This window comes from Canis lupus, chromosome 18 (assembly GCF_048164855.1).
Source record: "Canis lupus baileyi chromosome 18, mCanLup2.hap1, whole genome shotgun sequence".
Classification (NCBI taxonomy): Eukaryota; Metazoa; Chordata; class Mammalia; order Carnivora; family Canidae; genus Canis; species Canis lupus.
Window position 1 is genome coordinate 55,527,536 of NC_132855.1, and position 22,434 is coordinate 55,549,969.

The 22,434-nt window shown below is 47.2% G+C and overlaps 1 long non-coding RNA gene across 3 annotated transcripts in view; it reads left to right on the plus strand.

Annotated features, from left to right (window-relative positions):
* LOC140609290 (uncharacterized) overlaps positions 1 to 22,434 on the plus strand; it is a 101,809-nt gene that overhangs the window by 14,915 nt on the left and 64,460 nt on the right. The window contains exon 2 of one of the 3 annotated variants that reach the window (XR_012011186.1): positions 220 to 392. The exons of the other annotated variants lie outside the window; for them this stretch is intronic. This is a non-coding gene — a long non-coding RNA (uncharacterized lncRNA). The remainder of the gene's footprint in view (positions 1 to 219; positions 393 to 22,434) is intronic. 3 annotated transcript variants of the gene reach the window in all.

The window sequence follows — 22,434 nt, forward strand, 5'->3', positions numbered from 1 at the left end:
CCATTTAACAGATGGGAAAGCTAAAGTGCACAGAGGTTGAGCATCTTTTCCAAGGGCCACATAATAAGCGGCAGAGCTGGGCCTTGAACCTAGACAGTCAGCCTCTGAGATCTGTGCTATACTAGAAAGCCTTTGCTAAAAACCCATTTCCTGGAGCAAATAAAATCCAGACATCACAACATTCAAGTCCTCTGTGACCTGGCTCTGCTTTTTTTCTAGACTCATCAGCTCTCAAGTAGCTTGTGCTCTAACTGCTCTGGCCTGCTTCCAGACAGGCCTGTCATACCCTGGCCACGCTCACGTGTCTGCACTACAAGATAGTTCGGATCCCACTCGGAGGTGAAGGCTTGGCTCCAGTGCTGCCTCATTTGGGACACCTCTCTTGACCCATGGTTGGTACTCTCACAGAATTTAGTTTGTTAGAGCCTCCTTGGCAGCCTTCTGTCTGTGTTAGTGGCTCCTCTGATGGCCTGGGGTCCCCTTAGGGTCAGGGACCAGCTTCCTCCTCATTGCCCCCTTCTCAGCACCAACCTCCCTTCCTTGCACCTGGACTGACAGGAAATCTGATAGTTTGAGAAGCATTTGGGAGATCTGGGATGTTTATAGTTGCCACTTGAACATTGACCAGCTGTGGACTCACTGTTCACATAAGTAATATCCTGTCCACGGGGGTGTGTTCCTAGCGTCATCCTCAGTTGTTGGAAAACACCTGATTTTGCATTTTGCAACCTAGAACACCTCACTCATAACCTCTTACTGACTCATGATACAGTGACTCAGCTACTGTTGGCTGGAGAACTCATGGGTGAGTGGGGATGCGTGTGCACATGGTTGCATACACACAGGGCAGGGCAGAGGTGTTGGTGGACCGACTGACCTCCTTTTCTGCTAAAATCTCATTTTCTGTGGCTGGTGGATTCCAGGGAGGCTCCAGGACCCTCTGTTCCCAATCCCTGCCCAGGGGCTGTGAGCCAGCTGCCCTAGGAGGAGACATTCAGGTCAGCTTGCTTGGCATTCTCACTGTCCTCCTCCACGGAGGCGGATAGCAAAAGCTCATGTGGGAGAAGAGGAGGAGGAATGTTCCAGGCCTGCTCAGTTATTAAAGACATCTCAAGATAATGAGGCATGGCAAAGAACAAAGAGACAGAAAAGCAGCAAAATTAAAAAACACCACCTTCTGCGCTTTGACCTTCAGGCCCAGGCAGAGGCATTTGGCAGATAGTCAGCTGTTTGGAAGAGGGAATTTCTGGCTTCATCAAGCTGGAGGGTGTCCATGAGGGTATAGGAAATGGTAGCTTGGCTTAGGTCTGTGGTCTGCTGAGCTGAGGGGCTGTGTTTGACCGGGGAGCACCCTGAATTTGCGGCTCATCATTCTCCCTGATGCCACCTTTAGGATCAGGGACTTACCCTCCAAAGTCCATTTTGCTCTTAATATTCCACTATGGATAGGTGATCTATAACTTTATCCTAAACTTTTGCTACCACTTTATATACCTGTCTAGAACTATCTCTTCAGAGTATTGATTATTCAAGTTGTGTTTTCTTTCCTGTTCTTAGCTCTTGCTAAGCTTTCTGTTGATGCCCTGCTAGCTGTATCATTGATCATAGCTATCCTTTTTTGGACAGATTAAATTTAAAAAATGTATATGTATATATTTGATTAGGCAGCATTGCATCTGTACTTTATTTTTTATTTTTATTTTAAAAATATTTTGTTAATTCATTAGAGAAACAGAGACAGAGAGAGAGAGGACAAGTAGGGTGGAGGGGTAGAGGGAGAGGGAGAAGTAAGTTCCCCGCTGAGCAAGGAGCCCAATGCAGGGGGCTCTATCCTAGGACTCTGGGATTATGGCCTGAGCCGAAGGCAGATGCTTACCCCACTGAGCCACCCAGGTACCCGGATCTGTGCTTTTTTTTTTATTTATTATTATTATTATTATTATTATTATTATTATATCTGTGCTTTAAATTAAATTTTACATTTTGATGTCAAGCCAGTTCCCTTCATTCTTGGAAGAGGGTTCTGTGGTGGAGTTGGGGAAGTAATTTTTTTAGGTATTAAGTCTTTCAAAAGAGTTGAATTTTGCTGAGTTATGAGTCATTGGCAGAGACACAAAATCATAGCCCTTTCTGTTGGTGGTACACCTGCACACAGTGGTTTCTGTGGGGGGCATACTGGCAAACATGGCTTACAGACAACCTTGCTCCTGCCTCCCTTCCCTGAATGACCATCACTTCCTCCCACCACCCAACATTTGGTAAAGGGACAGGACACCCACCCAGGACCTGGCAAGACCAAGGAAATCTTTAAGAAAAAAAGAATCCTCTGATCCCCCTTTGCCAAAGTGATCATAGATGAAAACGTGCCCAGGGACAGGGCTGGATGTTCTTGAGAAATGGTAAAGGTCAGCTTTTAACTGTTTTTTTGGGGTGCCCTGGGGCTTAAAATTGATGGCAGCTGACTCTGGAAGGGGGTGCCTTGAGGACCTCAGTGTTCTGCCAGAGGACTGTAGTTGAGCCTTTTCACATAGGAAGTTTACGGTGGCTTTGGGTTGGCATCTTTCTATCCTGTCAGTCAGGAGCTGATGAAGGTGTGGGAGAGGGGTCTAGTGCTGTCAGAACTATTGAGCAAAATGAGGAAATAAACTTCATATAGTTTGGTCTTGACCTCTGTCCTGACTAGTGTGATCTTGAACTACCAGAACGGGGAATAGGGAACAACAAGGAGCATGTAGAAAGTGGGACTCTCTGGCCTGGGGTGGGCAATGATCTTACAAGCCCAGGGCTCGGGGTTCAGATGTGCTAGAGGTAAAAGCAGAGTGGTGCTTGAGGCTGCGGGGAGGCCTTAGGAACAGGTTCTGGGGCAGGCTCCTGGGCAACAGCAGGGAGAGCATTGCTGAGGGGAAGGCAGCTGTGGCTCTGGAAGCCCAGCTCTCAGTTGCCCCCATCTCTTTGTGACATTAGAGGTAGCTCCTGGAAGGGTCATGTCCAACAAAGAACAGACCCTGGTGACAAAGGGCCTTGCTTTTTTATGAACTCAGAGACTGTAAGACTGTTTGATGTGGGGTAAGGGCCAAATCAGTGGGGGTCAGAAGGAGGGATGGAACCTATGATTGGAGGCTGGTGGGAGGGGCCTGAGGACCTGAGGGAAGAGGTGGAGGGGAAATCTGGAAGCAACTGTTGGATACATTGAACTTGAGCTGCAAGGGGGAGCTGCCTTCAGCCTACCACAGGGCCTGTTGGGTTCATGCCTCTCTGGTCCCAAAGGATCAGCACTTTGCATGGCAGAGCATTTTAGAGCTGGTAGGAAGCCTGGAGACCACTCATCCACCTCCTCAGTTTGGAGTTGGGGAAACTGAGACCCAGAGAGAGGAGTGACCTTATGAAACCTAGGATCCACTGCTGCTGATGCTTGGGCTACTGCTCTTTCCATGAAGAGTTCCATCTATTTGATCTCGATGGGGCTAGCCCATAGAAGCATCTCCTCACTAGCAGGCCACAACCTCATCTGTGCCAGACTCAGGTACTCTAGGCAAGGGCAAGATCATTGTCTCTGGAAAACTGCGATTGGAATGAACAATGAATATGTGGCCATTTGGAGGGAAGTGGTGACAGGTCACTCCTTTCTCTTAGAACAGAGAACTCCTGATGATTTAGTGTTTTAAGTTGAAGGAATGAATGTGTAAGGGTGGAATTTCAGGCATTGGTCAGTTTGTGAGAGTGTTCTTTCTCTGGTGCCTTCAGGCATCTGCCCCGTCCTGGGCTTCTGCACTGCCAGTAACACAGGCCTTGATGCTGATGGAATGTACTTTGCCCATTCATTCAGCTCAACCTGCCTGCATCTGTGTGGCCTGGGGATCAGATTGACTTGATCACATCTGAGAAGACAGAGAACAGGACACAGAATAGACATACCACAGAGGCCTGGGAATCCTACTGAGGAGCTTGACCCTGGTGGGGCAGCCCAGGACTTGTGGAGAACAGCAGAAGGTTTGGGGAGAGTCTCAAATAACCTGCTGATCGTGATTTCCTTGCCATGAACCCTGTGGGCTGCTCAGCATAAGCATTTACGGGAGACCAGACAGATCCTCACTCCCCCAGAGCCGTCCTTATCACCCAGGGCAACACCAGAGCTGCTGAGAGCAGGTACCTGGAACCGCAGCCCTAGGTCACATTCTTTTCATAAGTGGAATAACACAATGGCCTTTTTCACTTTCTTATTAATTGACTGTGTTGCAGAAAAAGCAGTCCATCCTCCCCCCCAACCCCCCTTTTCAGGGCCTTGTTTATGGTGCTGATGAGGCTGGGCTCTTAGCTGTGCTGACAGGAAGGGCAAAGCCCCACACTCCTTGCAAGCTCTCATGTGGGGGCTGTGTCTGGAGTTGCCTTGTATCCAGCACTCTGCTGTTTAGAGAAACTTCAAGCAGACTTATGGGCTCCCCTGGTTCCTGGTACAACTTGGGGAGTGATGTCAAATAATGTTGGTAAAGAGCCCTGGAATTCCAGCCTCCACTTTCCCCCAGCCTCCCTCTTAGACATTTACTAGCCAGGTGATGTGCTTTTTCTTGAAAGGAGAAACATTGGCTCCCCTAGAAAGGGGACAGCATGGCCCCAGTATTCCACAGCCAGATTTTTTTTTTTTAAAGACTTTATTTATTTATTCATGAGACACACACACACACACACACACACACACACACAGAGAGAGAGAGAGAGAGAGAGAGAGAGAGAGAGAGGCAGAGACACAGGCAGAGGGAGAAGCAGGCTCCATGCAGGAAGCCCAATGTGGGACTCGATCCCGGGTCTTCAGGATCACACCCTAGGCCGAAGGCAGCACTAAACCCCTGAGCCACCCGGGCTGCCCTCCACAGCTAGATGTTGAGGCAGTCTTGGCAAGTAGAGCCCAGAGTGTCTGTGTAAGTTAGGGGAAGAAGACTATAAATTCAAATCCAACTGGATGGCCGGCACTGGGTCTTGGCATTGGGCAGAAGATGGGTCCCCCTAGATCAGTGTCGGGGTCTGTATCAGCACTGGCATTTGGTAGAAGCAGCTTCAGCTCCATGTCACCTCTCTGGTCTTAAACGTGCAGACATTGAATGCTATTGGGGGTGAAAGGTGAGAGGAAGATGGTGGGAATAGAGTGTGGGTGCTGGCTAGGAATGCCAGCTCTGCCTGGGTGGAATCCTGTTTGACCTTCACCTTCCAGAATCCAGTCATAGTCCTGGCCCTCAGCTCTTCAGTCCGAGGGTTGTGACAGGTGCCCTGTTACCAGCCCTTTGCATACTGGCTCCTCTCTAATGTGCTGACACCTTTGTAAATAGACCCCCCTTTATTTAAAAACTTTCCTATAGTCATCCTCATGACCAGTGGAGTAGAACTGAAAACACCCAGAGGTGTGTGTGCTACAGGAGTTTGGGGCAGTGAAAGTTCAAATGGTCTGGGGCAGGCAAAGAGGACTTCACAAAGGTCATCGGGGCTCGGATCTTGAAGGATGGTGGGAACAGAGATGGCTCCTAGCACGGTGCCGAAAGAATTGGACAGAACTGAACTGGGATGCTTGATAATGCTTGGAATTCAGCAGTAGTTGCCCACCCCTTCCCAGCCTGGGTCCCAGTGGGCCACTTGGATTGTTCAGGTGAAGGCAACATCTGCTGGGAGGTTTTCTTCCAGGTAGCCCCTGTGCCCTTCTCACAGGCTTTCAGGCAGCATAGGTGCAAGGGCATACATCTTAGCTCCCTAGTAGATTCTGGGTCAAGCATCCTTGCAAACCCCCTCTCCCCAATGCCTAAAACTACCCTTTGCATACAGCAAGGTCTAAATTTTACTGACTGAATAATTTAACATCTGAATGAATCTAATTCTGCCAGTGTTAGAACATCGAAAGTGCTCCACACTGAGAGGGGCTAGGGGCAGAGAAGTGAGGCCAGAGCAGTGAGCGTCCAGAGAGAAGATGGACCATCTGGCAATGGGGCTGGAAGGTTCAGAGAAAGCACCTCAGCAAAGATGATATATTTTTTTTTTTCCAAAGATGATATTTGAATCGAGTCTTGACTTTGCCTAGCGGGAGAAGAGTACAAGAGCATTCTAGGCAGAGTGCAGCAAGAGAAAAATGCCTAAAAAGGGCATGGCTTTAGGAAGTGACTAGTGTGGGCTTGCTGAAGAGTGGGGTGCTTTTGGAGGGTGGTGAGAGCCAGCACTGAAAGGTGGGTGAGGTCACATTAGGAAGGGCCTGAAGACTTAGGGAATTATGAGAGAGTTTGGATTAAAGGAATGATATCAGCAGATCTCTATTCTGGAAAAGTGCTTCCAGTGATAGGTGTAGCAGAGTGCTTGGAGGTTTAGGGGCCATTTGAGATACACTGTAGTAGTCTGGACAACAGATAACAAAACCTGAGTGAGGGTCATGGTGGTGGGGATGGTGAGGACAGGAGAGGGGTATATGTTGAAAGTAGAATTGATTGCACCTCGTGACCTCTCATTGGAAGTGAGCACTGGCAAAGCCAGAGATGATGCATGTCTGGCTGCCAACTAATGTGGATTTAAGGGACATTGGGAACCCAGGAGAGGAGTCCATTTAAGGAAGGAAGTAATTACTGTCATGTCGGTCAGGCTAGGTTTAAGGTACTTATAGGACAGTTCCTGACCAGAAACTAGATTAGGGGTGGGACTGTGGTTCTGGGCTCATCAGCAGAGTGGTGAGAGGCACAGCTCAGGAGAGTGTAGAGTAAGGACCAGAGGGTCAAAGATGGAGCTTGTTAAGAGGCCGCCATTGTAGAAACCGGAGAATGAAGATGGCAGAAGAGCCTGGGGTCAGAGTGAGGAGAGCCCGGAGATGAGGTCATTGAATTTCAGACGAGCAAGTGATGAGCCAGAGTCTGAGTGCGCAGGAAGCTTGTTCAGCGCCCCCCCCCCCCCCCCGAAACTGGGTCATTTCCATGTAAAAACATGGAGTCAAGGAAAGCATTGCTTCTCCCCATGGAGTTCTGATGTGGGCAGATGGAGAGAGGTGTAATATCAGGGCTTGGAGCTGATAAAGAATTCAGAAGGTCCTAGATGGGCCTCAGATGACAGCAGGTGTCATAATCACAAGATTGTCCAATCCTGGGAGTGCAGGCTTTTGCTTGCTAATGAGGTGGGCTCAGGGGAGCCTGGGCTGACACGTTGGGGGAGCAGAACACCTGGGTTCTGCAGTGATTAGGGGCTTCACCTTTACCTCTGTACCTCAGCTGTCTTGTGTGTCAATAGCTCCTAAGCCCCCTGAGCTTTTTAGGAGGCTAAGGTTGATGGTGCTAAAAACACTCCACATTTCAGGGAAAGAACAGTTTAGGTAAATCAATGCCCATGTCCTTCCTTAACTCATATTTTTTAAAAAAAGATTTTTATTTATTTATTCGTGAGAGACATACAGAGACAGGCAGAGACACAGAGAGAGGGAGAAGCAGGCTCCTTGCAGGGAGCCTGATGTGGGACTTGATCCCGGGACTGCAGGATCACACCTTGGGCTGAAGGTGGGCACTAAACCACTGAGCCACCCAGGCGTCCCCTTAACTCATAATTTATTAGGGATGAACAATCTGGAGAATTCATCCATATTGACTCCATAATTCAGATTGAGGAAGCACAGGCCGCCCCGGTGGCTTAGCGGTTTGGTGCCACCTTCAGCCCGGCACGTGATCCTGGAGACCCAGGATCTAGTCCCACGTCGGGCTCCCTGCATGGAGCCTGCTTCTCCCTCTGCCTGTGTCTCTGCCTCTCTCTCTCTCTCTCTCTCTCTGGGTCTCTCATGAATGAATAAATAAATAAAGTCTTTAAAAAAAAAAAAAAAGATTGAGGAAGCAAAGGCTTGGAGAAGAGAGAAATAGGACCTCAGCCCCACAGTGCTGGCTCAGAGTGTTTCTCTGCTACTCTGGGGGTGGTGGGCTATCTCCAAGCCCCTACACTTTCAAGGGTGGCCCTGTGAAGATGTCAGGTTTCCCCTACTGGGTAGATGTGCAGAAGACCCTGGGCAATGTGTGTGCCTCATAGGTCACTTTGAGAGGTCCTGTTCTGAACCCTGAGCTCCATTGATTAGAACTTGAGTTTTTTTTTAAAGATTTAATTTATTTATTCATGAGAGACCCAGAGAGAGAGAAGCAGAGACATAGGCAGAGGGAGAAGCAAGCTCCCCTCAGGGACCCCGATGCAAGACTAAATCCCAGGACCCCAGGATCACGTCCTGAGCCAAAGGCAGATGCTCAACCACTGAGCTACCAAGGCATCCCTAGAGCTGAGTTTTGATGACATCGCACAGGAAAGTTAACTTCACATAGCACCCAACCACCCCACCCCACATACCCATGAATTCTTTTTTTCTTTTCTTTTTTCTTTTTTCCCAAAGATTTATTTATTTACTTGAGAGAGGGAGAGAGAGAGAGAGAGAGAATGAATGAGCACGAGTGAGAGGGAGAGAGAATCTCAAGCAGACTCCACACTGAGCTTTGAGCCAGACTTGGGGCTTGATCTCATAATCCTGAGATCATGACCTGAGTTGACACTAAGAGTGGGACACACTTAAATGACTGAGCCATCCAGATGTCCCATCCATGAGTTCATTCGTTTTTTTAAAAATTTTATTCATTTATTTGAGAGAGAGAGAGACAGAGACAGAGACATAGAGAGCACAAGCAGGGGACCAGCAGGCAGAAGGAGAGGGAGAAGCAGGCTGCTTGTCAAACCGAGAGCCCATATTCGGGCTCCATCCCAGAGTCCCAGGATTATGACTCAAGCCTAAGGCAGACACCCAACTGACTGAGCCACCGAGGCGCCCCTCCATGAGTTATTTCTAGAGCAAAAATCAAACCATGTCACCCTGCTGGCAATCCTCCAGTTGCTTCCTATTGCCCTTAGAAAATCCAAGCTGCACAGCAAAGCCTGTGAGGCCCCTACTGACCTAGCCCTGCCCTTTGCCTCAATCTCTTATATCTCTTTTGTCCTCTTGCCCTCTGCATTAGCTACTCTGGTCTCCCCTTCTCAACCTTTGAGCTTGTTCTTGGCTCAGAGTTCTTGTGAGAACAGTATCTTCTGGTTTGGAATGCCCTTCCCCAGGTCAATCTGTGAGACCTAAGATGTCCCATCTTCCCTAACATGTCCCACTAAAGCCACCTGCTCTTTCCTCCAACGCTTGCTTATTTTCCTTTGCATTCACAGTTATTCACTTACTGGTTCTTATCACTGCCCATACTTCTTTTGGATATTTATATACCTGTTTTCTAGCTTATCTTGCTAGAATGTAAATGCCATGAGGAAAGGGACTTTTATTTATTCATCATTGTGCCCTAGTGCCTAGTGCAGAGTCCGGAAAGGTGCTCAGCAAAGACGTGTAGGTTAGCCAGTGTGCATGCCTGGAACCAAGCCAAGAGTTTCATCTAGGACAAGACTGCTTGTGGTTGCCAAGGGCCCCAGCAAGGGTGTGTGGCTGACTCCATAAAAACTTCTGGCTCCAGGGAGATTGGGTGCTCGAAAGCACAAATTTGGGCCTCAAGTAGATGGGAGTTCAGATGTCAGTTCTGCTGCTTCGGAGAGTTTCTTTATTGTGGATACTTCACTTCCCTCATTTGCTTTTTTTTTTTTTTTTTTTTAAGATTTTATTTATTTATTCATAGTTACAGAGAGAGAGGCAGAGACACAGGCAGAGGTAGAGGGAGACGCAGGCTCCATGCAGGGAGCCCGACGCGGGACTTGATCCTGGGTCTCCAGGATCACACCCCAGGCTGCAGGCGGTGCCAAACCGCTGCGCCACTGGGACTGCCCCCCTCATTTGGTTTTTATTTTTAATTATGGTAAAGTATACATAACATAAAATTTACCATTTTAATCATTTAAAAAAAGATTTTATTTATTTATTAGAACGAGCAGGGAGGAGAGGGAGAGGGAGAGGGAGAAGCAGACTTCCCACCAAGCGGGCAGCCCGAGGTGGGGCTCTATCCCAGGACCCCAGGATCATGACCTGAGGTGAAGGCAGACGCTTTATTACCATCTGAGCCAACCAGGCACCCCTCCCCCCATTTAGTAATTTTTAAGTGTTACAGTTCAGTAGTATTAAGTATATTCACATGGTTGTGCAACCAATCTCCTCAACACTTTTCATCTTGCAAAACTTCACAACTTCACAACAAGTTTCACAACTCTGTGCCTGTTAAACAATAGCTCCCCATTCCTTCCTCCCCTCAGTGCCTGGCAACCACCATGTTTTCTGTTTCTGAGTCTGACAACTCCAGGGACTTCATATAAACAGAATCATACTGTAGTTATCTTTTTGTGATGGGCTTAATTTGCTTCATTGTCCTCAAAGGCGATCCATGTTGTAGCAGGTGTCAGAATTTCCTTCATTTTTAGGGCTGAATAGTATTCCATATATGTATATGTCACATTTTGTCTATGCATTCATCTCTTGATGGACACTTGGGTTATTTCTGTGTTTTGGCTAGTGTGAATAATGCTGCTATGAGCAGGGGTGTTAAATATCTTCCAAAACCCTACTTTTAGTTCTTTGTATACCCAGAAGTGGGATTGTGGGAGCATATGGTAATTCCATTTTTCGTTTTGTGAGGAGCCACCATACTATTTTCTATAGTGGCTGCACCATGTCACATTCCTTCCAGTAGTGCCTAAGGGTTCCCTTTTCTCCAAATCCTTGACACCACTTGTTCTCTCCTCACCTCCCCTCTCTTCCCTTCTCTTCCCCTCTCCTCCTCTCCTAACTCTCCCCTCCTCCTCTCCCCTCCCCTCTCTTTTTATTTTTATTTTTTTTATTTTTTTAATTTTTATTTATTTATTTTTTCTCTTTTCTTTTTTGTTCTGATAATAGCCATCCTGATGGGTGCGAAGTGGTATCTCATTGTGGTTTTGATTTGCGTTCCCTGATAATTAGTGATGTTGAGCATTTTTCCTCATTTTTAAAGTGAGTTTGACACCAATCTCACAGGGTGGTTTAGGAGGCTTAAAGGAGAAAAATGTATAAAAAATCCTTGTACAAATGCTCAGTAAAGGCCATCAGTTGCTATTTTTCTTTAGGGGGGAGGGGCAGAGGGAGAAGGAGAGAGAATCTTGAGGCACCATGCTCAGTGTGGAGCCTGACTTGGGGCTCGATCCCATGACCCTGAGATCATGACCTGAGCAGTAAGCATGAGTCGGACGCTTAATCGATTAAGCCACCCAGGTGCCCTGATTTTTTCTCATTTATCTTAGAGAATCAGCTCAAAGCCCAGTTTTTTTGTTTTTTGTTTTCTTTTTCTTCCAAAGCCCAGGTTTTGAGGAGGCATGTATGAAGGACTGTGTGTGGTACTGGATCTACTTGGTGGATGCTGGGTCTCCCTGGAAACTAATTCTGTCAGCACTATCTCGTGTAGCCTGGGAGTTTGAGAGCCTCTAACTGAGGCAAGAAACTTGTTCATGGGATGGGTGCAGGGATATAGGTCCATGGTGTTCCAGAGTTCTCATTGCTCCATGAGCACTAGGTACTACCTATCCCCTGCCTCCTTTTCTCTCTTTGTCACAAAAGAGGCCACCCTGGGAAGAGGCAAGATTCATAGTAATCACTAAATAATAGTTCTGAAACCTGTCCTGAAAGCCTCAGTTCTGTGCATGGGACTTAGGGTAGCATGGGGTGGGAGGGGGAGTTCTGGCTCTGTTCCTTCTCACAGGTTTACTGCCTGCCCAGGGGATAGGCTCTGATTGCCAGAACCCACAACTAGCCCTAAAAGTCCCTTTGAAGTGAAGCAACAACTTAAGTGCAGTCAGCTCAAGATAACCCTAGGCTCTCTGCCCCCAACCCAGGAATGCCTCCTGCCTCCACCCAGTGCCCATCCCTGGGAGGGGTTGTTCCCCTGCACTCTGGAATCATCCATTTCTGTGTGTGATGTTGTGCTGTTTTGTTTTACGGTTCTCTTTTGTGAAAATGAGAGATAAATAGGTTCCTAATAGGAGAACTCTGAGCAGGACTACGGAACAGTCAGTCTTCTGGGTTGGTAAAAAGAGGCTAGGAAAGAAAAGGAAAGAGAGAGTATTGGCAGACTCAGAGCTGAAGCAGAAGAAACTCTCGGCAGGACGTGATGTGTGGGGCCAGTTTTTCCCTAAGGTTGGGAGGATCCGAGGCTAGAGAGGCAAGAAGGAAAGATCTGGAACCCTGCGGGCCTTTGAGAAGGTAGGGGTTGGGGGGAAGGTGTGAAGGAGCTTGGTTGTGACCCTGTCAGTTTAGCACTTGTACTGCCTGAAGGTGTGGAGGATGCTCTTCATGCTCTGAGCCTGCACTGGTTGGAGAAGCTAGACTGGTGAGGTTACCGTGTCAAGCCTTGGGCTGCCACAACAGATTGTTCAAGTGCAAGGCAGGGAGTGAGGAACATGGCTGGGACCTTAGGGCCAGACTTGGCTTTTGGTTACACCTCTAACCACCTTGACTGTATGACTTTGTCAAGGTGTTGGAACCTTTGTCTCTCTCTCTTTCTTTCTTTCTTTCTTTCTTTCTTTCTTTCTTTCTTTCTTTCTTTCTTTCTTTCTTTCTTTCTTTCTTTCTTTCTTCCTTCCTTCCTTCCTTCCTTCCTTCCTTCCTTCCTTCCTTCCTTCCTTCCTTCCTTCCTTCCTTCCTTTCCTTCCTTCCTTTCCTTCCTTCCTTTCCTTCCTTCCTTTCCTTCCTTCCTTTCCTTCCTTCCTTTCCTTCCTTCCTTTCCTTCCTTCCTTTCCTTCCTTCCTTTCCTTCCTTCCTTTCCTTCCTTCCTTTCCTTCCTTCCTTTCCTTCCTTCCTTTCCTTCCTTCCTTTCCTTCCTTCCTTTCCTTCCTTCCTTTCCTTCCTTCCTTTCCTTCCTTCCTTTCCTTCCTCCCTTCCTCCCTTCCTCCCTTCCTCCCTTCCTCCCTTCCTCCCTTCCTCCCTTCCTCCCTTCCTCCCTTCCTCCCTTCCTTCCTTCTCTTTCTTTCTTTCTTTCTTTCTTTCTTTCTTTCTTTCTTTTCTTTTCTTTTCTTTTCTTTTCTTTTCTTTTCTTTTCTTTTCTTTTCTTTTCTTTTCTTTTCTTTTCTTTTCTTTCATTTTTTGTCTCCATTTTTGTAGATAGAGTGTTTACACCCAACTTTTAGGAGTGTCAAGAGGACCAAATAAGAGAAGCTGTGTAAAGAAGCATCTTCCATGTATTGTAAGTTCTGGAAGCATTTCCTTCTTAAGTGGTAGGACCAGGGCTGTTGGTGATGATGCTTGGCCTCCATCACTAGCCTCTGGCTACCACAGCAGGCTTGCCTCTTCATGTTCATGCACGGACTCTTTGCCCAAGGGATTAGAGATGCCCTCACCACTTGTCTTACCGATAGGTCCACCCTGCTCCCACCTGGCTGGTGCACTCGCTGTCCCAAAGGCCAAGTGGTGATGTTCCCATTCAGGTGGGTGTAGGTGGAAAGTGTGCCATCACCATCTGTACCCTCGTGCCATCTGGCCACCGATTGTCTGGCGCTTGCTTGGTTAAAGCTGCAGCTGAGGGAGCTCTGCAAGTGTGTTGGGGAGCCCTGGCAGTGGGCTCTAGGCTCCTGCTAGGTGGGGAACTGGGCATCCAGGCAGTCCTCCAGCACTGAGCCAGTACCTGTGGTGTGGGGGCTGGACTGTGGGTGGCAGGGTGAGGGGGCGTGGGGAAAGAGGGACTTGCTCACTTGATGCTTAAAATGGCCTTTGGGGAAAAAAAAATGGCCTTTGAGAGGAAAGACTATCCACTGGAAGAAAGACAGTCTCTTCAATAAATGGTGCTGGGAAAAATTGGACATCCACATGCAGAAGAATGAAACTAGACCACTTTCTTGCACCATACACAAAGATAAACTCAAAATGGATGAAAGATCGAAATGTGAGACAAGATTCCATCAAAATTCTAGAGAAGAACACAGGCAACACCCTTTTTGAACTTGGCCACAGCAACTTCTTGCAAGATACATCCACGAAGGCAAAAGAAACAAAAGCAAAAATGAACTATTGGGACTTCATCAAGATAAGAAGCTTTTGCACAGCAAAGGATACAGTCAACAAAATAAAAGACAACCTACAGAATGGGAGAAGATATTTGCAAATGACATATCAGATAAAGGGCTAGTTTCCAAGATCTATAAAGAACTTATTAAACTCAACACCAAAGAAACAAATAATCCAGTCATGAAATGGACAAAAGACATGAACAGAATCTCACAGAGGAAGACATAGACATGGCCAACATGCACATGAGAAAATGCTCTGCATCATTTGCCATCAGGGAAATACAAATCAAAACCACAATGAGATACCACCTCACACCAGTGAGAATGGGGAAAATTAACAAGGCAGGAAACCACAAATGTTGGAGAGGATGTGGAGAAAAGGGAACCCTCCTGCACTGTTGGTGGGAATGTGAAATGGTGCAGCCACGCTGGAAAACTGTGTGGAGGTTCCTCAAAGAATTAAAAATAGACCTGCCCTATGACCCAGCAACTGCACTGTTGGGGATTTACCCCAAAGATACAGATGCAATGAAATGCCAGGACACCTGCACCCCGATGTTTATAGCAGCCATGTCCACAATAGCCAAACTGTGGAAGGAGCCTCGGTGTCCATCGGAAGATGAATGGATAAAGAAGATGTGGTTTATGTATACAATGGAATATTCCTCAGCCATTAGAAATGACAAATACCCACCATTTGCTTCAACGTGGATGGAACTGGAGGATATTATGCTGGAGAAGGACAAACATTATATGTTCTCATTCATTTGGGGAATATAAAAAATAGTGAAACGGAATAAAGGGGAAAGGAGAAAAAATAAGTGGGAAATATCAGAAAGGGAGACAGAACATAAAGACTCCTAACTCTGGGAAACGAACTAGGGGTGGTGGAAGGGGAGGAGGGCGGGGGGTGGGGGTGATTGGGTGATGGGCACTGAGGGGGGGCACTTGACGGGATGAGCACTGGGTGTTATTCTGTATGTTGGCAAATTGAACACCAATAAAAAATAAATTTATTATTAAAAAAATAAAGTGGCCTTTGACCCATGTAACGGACTGTCACCTGGTCAACCCTCCCAAATGGCTCATAAATGAGTTCCTTCCACCTTGTCCATGGTGCTTTTTGTGCCTTCCTTTCCCTTTTGAAGCCGGCTGCAGAAACCTGGACTCAGGTGACAGTGGGGTAGGCGAAGGGATGCAGAGATTTTATACTCAGCACGCTCGGGACCCCAAGAGATTCTTTTTATTTTTTTATTTACTTTTAGGATGCTTGGGTGGCTCAGCGGTTGAGCGTCTGCCTTTGGCTCAGGGCATGATCCTGGAGTCCTGGGATTGCGTCCCGCATTGGGCTCCCTGCATGGAGCCAGCTTCTCCCTCTACCTGTGTCTCTGCCTCTCTGTCTTTCTGTGTCTCTCATGAATAAATAAATAAAATCTTTAAAAAAATGTTTTTAATTGTAAATAATAACGTAAACTATACTATATACTAGTTTTTTTTTTTTTTTTAGATGTTATTTATTTATTCATGAGAGACACACACACACACAGAGGCAGAGACACAGGCAGAGGAAAAAGCAGGCCCCATGCAGGGAGCCCCACATGGGACTTGATTCTGGGACTGGATCCTGGGACTCCAGGACCACATCCTGGGCCAAAGGCAGGTGCTAAACCGCTGAGCCATCCAGGGATCCCCTATACTAGTTTTTATTTTATTTTTTAAAGATTTATTTGTTTATTCATGAGAGGCAGAGATACAGGCAGAGGGAGAAGCAGGCTCCCTATAGGGAGCCCGATGTGGGACTTGATCCCCGGACCCCAGGATCATGCCCTGAACCAAAGGCAGATGCTCAACCACTGAGCCACCCAGGCGTCCCAGCTTTACTAGTTTTTTAAATGTATTTTTAAAAAGATTTTTTAAAAAATTTATTCATGAGAGACAGAGAGAGAAGCAGAGACACAGGCAGAGGGAGAAGCAGGCCCCATGCAGGGAGCCCGACTTGGGATTCCATCCCGGGTCTCTAGGATCAGGCCCTGGGCCGAAGGCGGCGCTAAACCGCTGAGCCACCTGGGCTGCCCTGAAAATGTATTTATTCATTTAAAATAATCTTTACATTCAACATGGGGCTTGAACTTACACATCAAGATCAAGAGTCGCATGCCCTACTGACTGAGCCAGCCAGGTGTCCCTACACTTTACTATTTTAACCCTCCTTTTTTAGAGGTCGGGGAGAGGCAGAGGAAGAAGGAGAGAGAATCCCACGCAGGCTCAATGTCCAGCATAGAGCCCGACATGAGGCTTGAGCTCATGACCCTGAGATCATGACCTGAGCCAGAATCAAGAGTCAGATTCTCATCCAACTGAGCCACCCAGGCACCCCTATTTTAACCACTTTTTTTTTTTTTAATTTTTATTTATTTATGATAGTCACAGAGAGAGAGAGAGAGAGGCAGAGACATAGGCAGAGGGAGAAGCAGGCTCCATGCACCGGGAGCCTGACATGAGATTCGATCCCCGGTCTCCAGGATTGTGCCCTGGGCCAAAGGCAGGCGCTAAACCACTGCGCCACCCAGGGATCCCTATTTTAACCATTTTTAACTGTATAGTGTTAAGTATATCCACATCATTGTAGAACAAATTTCTGAACTTTTTCATCTTGTAGAACTGCAACCCTGTCCCCATTTCTGCCTCTCCCAGGTCCTGGTGACTGCCACTCTACTTTCTGTCTCCATGAATTTGACTGCTCTAAGGACCTCTTCTCAGGGAGATTATACAGTGTTTGTCTTTTTGTGACTGGCTTATTTTACTTAGTAGAATGTCTTCAAGGTTCACCCATGTAGTTGTGCTTGACTGGATGGCCTTTTTAAAAGGCTGAATAAAAAAAAAAAAGGCTGAATAATAGTCCATTTTATGGATAAACTACATTTACTTATCCATTCATCTGTCAGTGTAGTGTTTAGCTTGGATTTTGATTCTGATCCAACTGGCCATTCTTTTTATTTTTATTTTTTAAAGATTTTATTTATAAATTAGAGAGAGAAAGAGAAAGGGCATGAGCAGGGGTGGGGAGGGCAAAGGGAGAGGGAGAAGCAGCTTCCCTGCCGAGCTGGAAGCCAGGTGTGGGCTCAATCCCAGGACACACCAATCATGATCTAAGCTGAAGGCAGACGCTTCACTGGCTGAGCCACCCAGGCGCCCCCAACTGGCCATTATTGAGTACCATCTAATGCTGCCGACTGTCGTCGTGTCTTGGATACCCATTACTGAGACGTTCTTACATGGTCAGGAATGTCACACAGGCAAGTGGACACAGGTAGGGTCTTGTATTCTCCTACCTTCCTGTTGTTTTGCCAGAGCAGCCCTCAAAGGATTCCACTATGAACCTGTACCGCTTTGATAAGCATTCAAAAAAATAAAAACTATTACAAAAAGAATAAATGGATTTTGTAACTGGAAAAAGTTTAGAAACTTCAGCTTTATCTCATTTGGTCATTGTACCACCATACAAGATTTGCATGGTCCCTATTTTTCAGAGGAGGAAACTGAAGGATTAAGATCTAGAGGAGCGAGTGGGAGGAGGAAGGTAGGAGGAGGCTAGGAAAGTGAAGGGTGGCTATGGGGCTCAGCCAGGAGTAGGATGAGTACCTGACCAAGAGGGAGTACTCCTATGTTTTATGCCCTAGGCACCTTGCTTGCCGTGTCCTAGTAGTGCAGGCCCCAGCTGGAGGCTGAGCCTGAGAGAGGCCTCCCCATGGCCAGGAGCAGTTGTCCACAGCCCTAGTCTAGGGTCTGATAGCCACCCTGAGGTGGGCTTACCCTGCAAGGAGCACTGGATTGGAAGTCAGGGAGTCCTCTGGGACTAGGCTTCCGGTAAGCCGGATTTGGCCTGAGAGCAGCAGAACACCAGGACTTGCTCAGTGCCTGAGTTGCAGGTACATTCTACGCTTGTCCCCTTTCTCTAGCATTTGATCTGAAGACTATTTTCAGTGTCCCCCAGAGGAGCCACCTGAAGGCGCTGCGGATGCAGATAAGAAGCCCATGGCCATGCAGGGCTTATGCAGACGCCTCATGCCTCCAGAAGGAGGTATGGGCCACTCAATTGCATTTGAGACATCTTGAAGTTAGGAATTGCAGGTGGAGGTCTCAGGCCCACAGAGCCGTCTCCCCAGCTGCTTGCTGTGCAGTCAGGGGACTAGGAAACCTCTGTTCCCCGGGGCCTCTGCTGAGTCATAAACACATGGGACACATTTCAACAGAAATACCCATTTGTTAAGTCTCAGGTGACTTTCTCAATCTTTTCCACTTACATCCAGGACAGCCTCAGAGAATTTAGCACCTGGTCATGAGCACCTCTTTCCGAGGGTACTTCTGGAGAAGCAGGCCTGACCTCTCTTTGCCTTTCTCAGTCCAGCCCCCTCTCCCATGAATGAGTGGGTTCTAGGAGCAGAGACCCTCAATCTCATCCTCCCATCCATCACATTGGGACAGAGCGCAGGTGTCCTTGTGTCAGGAGCAGGGAGATAGATAGTAAGTAAGAATGTGGGTCAGCTGTATGGAGGGACAGGTGCTGAGTTATTTGGGGGCCGCAGAGGCAGAGGGACGTCTTGGGAGCCCAAGGAGTTGGCCTCTAGTCGTGTCCACTGTGAGCAGGCAAGGAACTCAATCTCTCAAGACTGTTGCCTCATTTATAAAGTGGCAATAATAATATTTGCCTCTTTGGCTTGTTGAGACGATCAGATGAGAAGCAGGTGAGAAAGCACTTGACAAAGCAGAAAATGTTCTGTCTGGTGGGAGGCTTTATTTTTTACCTCTGAGGAATGGATGGCAGAGGAAAGAAAAATGTTGATATTGGGGAGAGGATGGTGGGAGAGAAAGGCATGGGATAGAAGTATTAGGGAAAAGATGATGAGTAGTTTGAAATTTATAGCTACTGAGGAGAAAAGAAAGGGGGAGAGGTAGATAAGCTGGAAAAAGGTATCTTGGAGATATCTCTACCAAGATGGTATAGGGGACGGTATATGTGGTGTGTGTGGGTATGAGTATGTGTAGAGTGTATATGTAGTATGTGTGGCCTGTGTGTCCAATAGAGCTTCCTCTGCCTCAGGCTACCCTTCAGCACTCTGTTCCGGCTGTGGTTAGGTAAGCCAGCCTGGGGCTGCCACCTGGTGGCTGAGCGTGGCAGGGTGGCCGGAGTCTCACTGAGCCTGTGGTTTGGACACATCCTCTTCCAGAGTCTGATGCTGTCCTCCTCTCCTATTTATTTATTTGTTTGTTTGTTTCTCCTCTCCCTGGCCTCTTTTCTACACCCTCTGATTCTTCTACCTCTATTTCAAAGGATGGTGGGTTTCTCCCTGGGTTCCCCCAAACTTCTCCAACATAAATGGGGGTGATAAGTCCAAGGCTGCCTGCCTCCTAGCACAGTGGTGAGGGTGAAATGGATGATAGGGGGGCTGTGAAAGGATTTTGTAGCTCTCAGGCCCCTTGTGAATGCCAGTATCAGTGTGACAACAGGTCACACAGTGCAGTTCTTCCTAATCAGGTGGCTGTTTGTGGAACAGTTCCTTTAGCACCACTGAGGAATTTCTGTCCTTGCCAGGGGTTTAGGCAGTGACTGGGTGATGGGGAGGAGTGGAGGATGTCCCTGGCTTCAGGCATTTCTATTCCACACAATACCCAATTGCTTTGTTTTTCCTAAGAAGGATTTTTATTTTTTTTTCTTTTTATTTTTTTTCTAAGAAGGATTTTTTTTAAAAGATTTATTTATTTATTTATGATAGACATATATAGAGAGAGGCAGAGACACAGGAGGAGGGAGAAGCAGGCTCCCATGAGGTTGTTAGCAGGGCTCTCCACCTGCATTGAAGCTGTGGTCCCCAGAGGGGTCTGGTATGGGGGCGGGGGTGGCATTCAAGATTTGATGGTTTAATGGTACACAAGCATGGGTCTCATCAGACTCATCTGTGTAAAAATTCATACCCTGATGCTCAAAGATCTTAGTATCTTAGGTCTTGGGTTGGACTCAGGAATCAGATTTCTGTAAAGCTACTGGGAAGCCAGGTTTATAACCCCTTCTCTAGGCCATGGCTGGGATAGGACGGTGGAGACAAGGTAGCAGATTTCAAGGTGACTGGCTAGTGGCCTCACAGGAGAGGGTGGCAAGGGTGGCTCTCAAAACAGCCTGCTGCCTGCACCTTATTGGATTAGGACACAGAGAGCTGTGTCTGTGCTGTGTTCTCTGTACTGACAGAGCTCTGTGGACTGGCTGGCCTGGCTTGAATGAATCATGGAAAAAGCTGTTTATTCACCTTCTTGGCCAAATATCACCAGAAAGATTCACTTCAGGAAAGAAAGCAGCTCTGTATCTATGGCAACATTTCCAAAAGTATGTCCTGGAAACATGAATTCAAAGTAATTTATAAATATTAATGCATAAATATTAATTTCGAATGTAGAGAGAAAGAGAAGAGATAGTGATTCATGATCAAGTCAAATTAAGATACACTGGTGTAAAAATAAATTGTTTTTTTTTTTAAGTAGCTATTCAGAGATTTTGAGATGACGACTTTCTAGGTGGTGTTGCATTCAGCATTTCCCAAATGTGTTTTGGCTACGGAGCCCTTTTTGTGAACCATCCCTTCACCCTAGGGTTCTGGGGAGTATTAGTTTGGAAGAAACTTCTTCATGGTTTCTACCTATATCCAATGCAAAGAGAGCAAATCAGAGACCTCAAACCAGGCTGGCACTCTTAATAGGAGTCATATTGCCCCTGAGGGGATGAAATTGGTTGCTAAAGAGTGAAACAGCCTTACTCTTTTTTTTTTTTTTTTTTTTTTTAAGATTTTATTTATTTACTCATGAGAGACACAGAGAGAGAGAGAGAGAAGCTCCATGCAGGGAGCCCGACGTGGGACTTGATCCCGGGTCTCCAGGATCAGGCCCTGGGCTAAAGGCGGCACTAAACCTCTGAGCCACCTGGGCTGCCCAGCCTTACACTCTCTCTCTCTCTCTCTCTATATATATATATAATGTATTTTTTTTTTTTAAAGATTTATTCATGAGAGACAGAGAGAGAGAGGCAGATACACAGGCAGAGGGAGAAGCAGGCTCCATGTAGGGAGCCCGACACGGGACTGGATCCTGGGTCTCCAGGATCATGCCCCGGGCTGTAGGTGGCACTAAACTGCTGAGCCACTGGGGCTGCCCCTCTTTTTATATATAATGCACAGATAGCCTCATAGTACATAAAAAGATACAGGGTATATGTTTATGGTATTAAATTTCATGGGGCAGGAAGCAGGTGGTGGTGGTGGTGGTGGTGTGTGTACGGGGTGGGGGGGGGGAGATGTCTAAAGAGGCTCCTTAGGGGATGCCTCAGTGGTTTAGTGTCTGCTTTTGGCTCAGGGTGTGATCCCGGAGTCCCAGGATCGAGTCCCGCCCCGGGTTCCCTGCATGGAGCCTGCTTCTCCCTCTGCCTGTGTCTCTGCCCCTCTCTCTCTGTGTCTCTCCTGAGTAAATAAAATCTTAAAAAAATAAATAAAGAGGCTCCTTAGAAGAGCAATGCTGGAGAATGCTGACAGACTTCTAGCCAGTAAGATTGGTATATGTGCTGCTGAAGCGAGCACTAGCCAGTCAGATTGGGATGAGGTGACAGCTCTGCCACTGTGTGACCTTGAGGTAACTTATTTACTTCTCTGAGCTTCAGATTCTTCACCTGGGAAATAGAGTTTCTCATTACTTCATGAGATCTCTGAGCTTTACAGAAGACAGTTGAAAAACAGAGGCTACCCACATACCTTTAGGCCTGTAACTTTGCTATCCACCTGGGATTGCAGCAGCGTTGATTAATCAATTTGAGCTTCACTGCCTTTAGGCTATAGACAGAAGCATAAAGATACATGAAGCTTGGTACAACCAGGTCTAAGGAAACAGAAATGAGAAAATATTATTTTAAAGCTTGTAAGATAAACAAAAAAGCAGTCTCATGGGTGGGGGATTGAGGGGCTGGACTCCTGCAAGTCAGAGCTGGTGATGAGGGGTAGCTGCAGCACCACCTACTGGGCGCTACGCTGCTCCCCTGGGCAGCAGGGTCCCAGACCCCTGGGGATAGGTACTTCATCTCGCAGGCCCAGCTTGCTGGGTGTCAGAGGTTGGGATTGACACCGAGGTGGGTGGGGCAGGCCAAGGCAGGAAATGTCCGATGCACCTAAAAATAGTGTGGGAGGGAACAGGAAACAGAAACTTTGGGCCAACATGGAAATGCTTTCTGAATTATCAGGAAATCAGGATTAAGAGCTGTGGGGGCAGACACCACCCTGCGGCAAAACTGCAATTCCCTGTGAGCCCTTTCTATGGAAGGATATGGAGGAAGTCAGACTTGGGATCCGGTGGGGAACAGAGACTAACTGGGATAGCATTAGGGTCAGTCCTTTGCTTCGTTACTAACACATAACTGTGCTC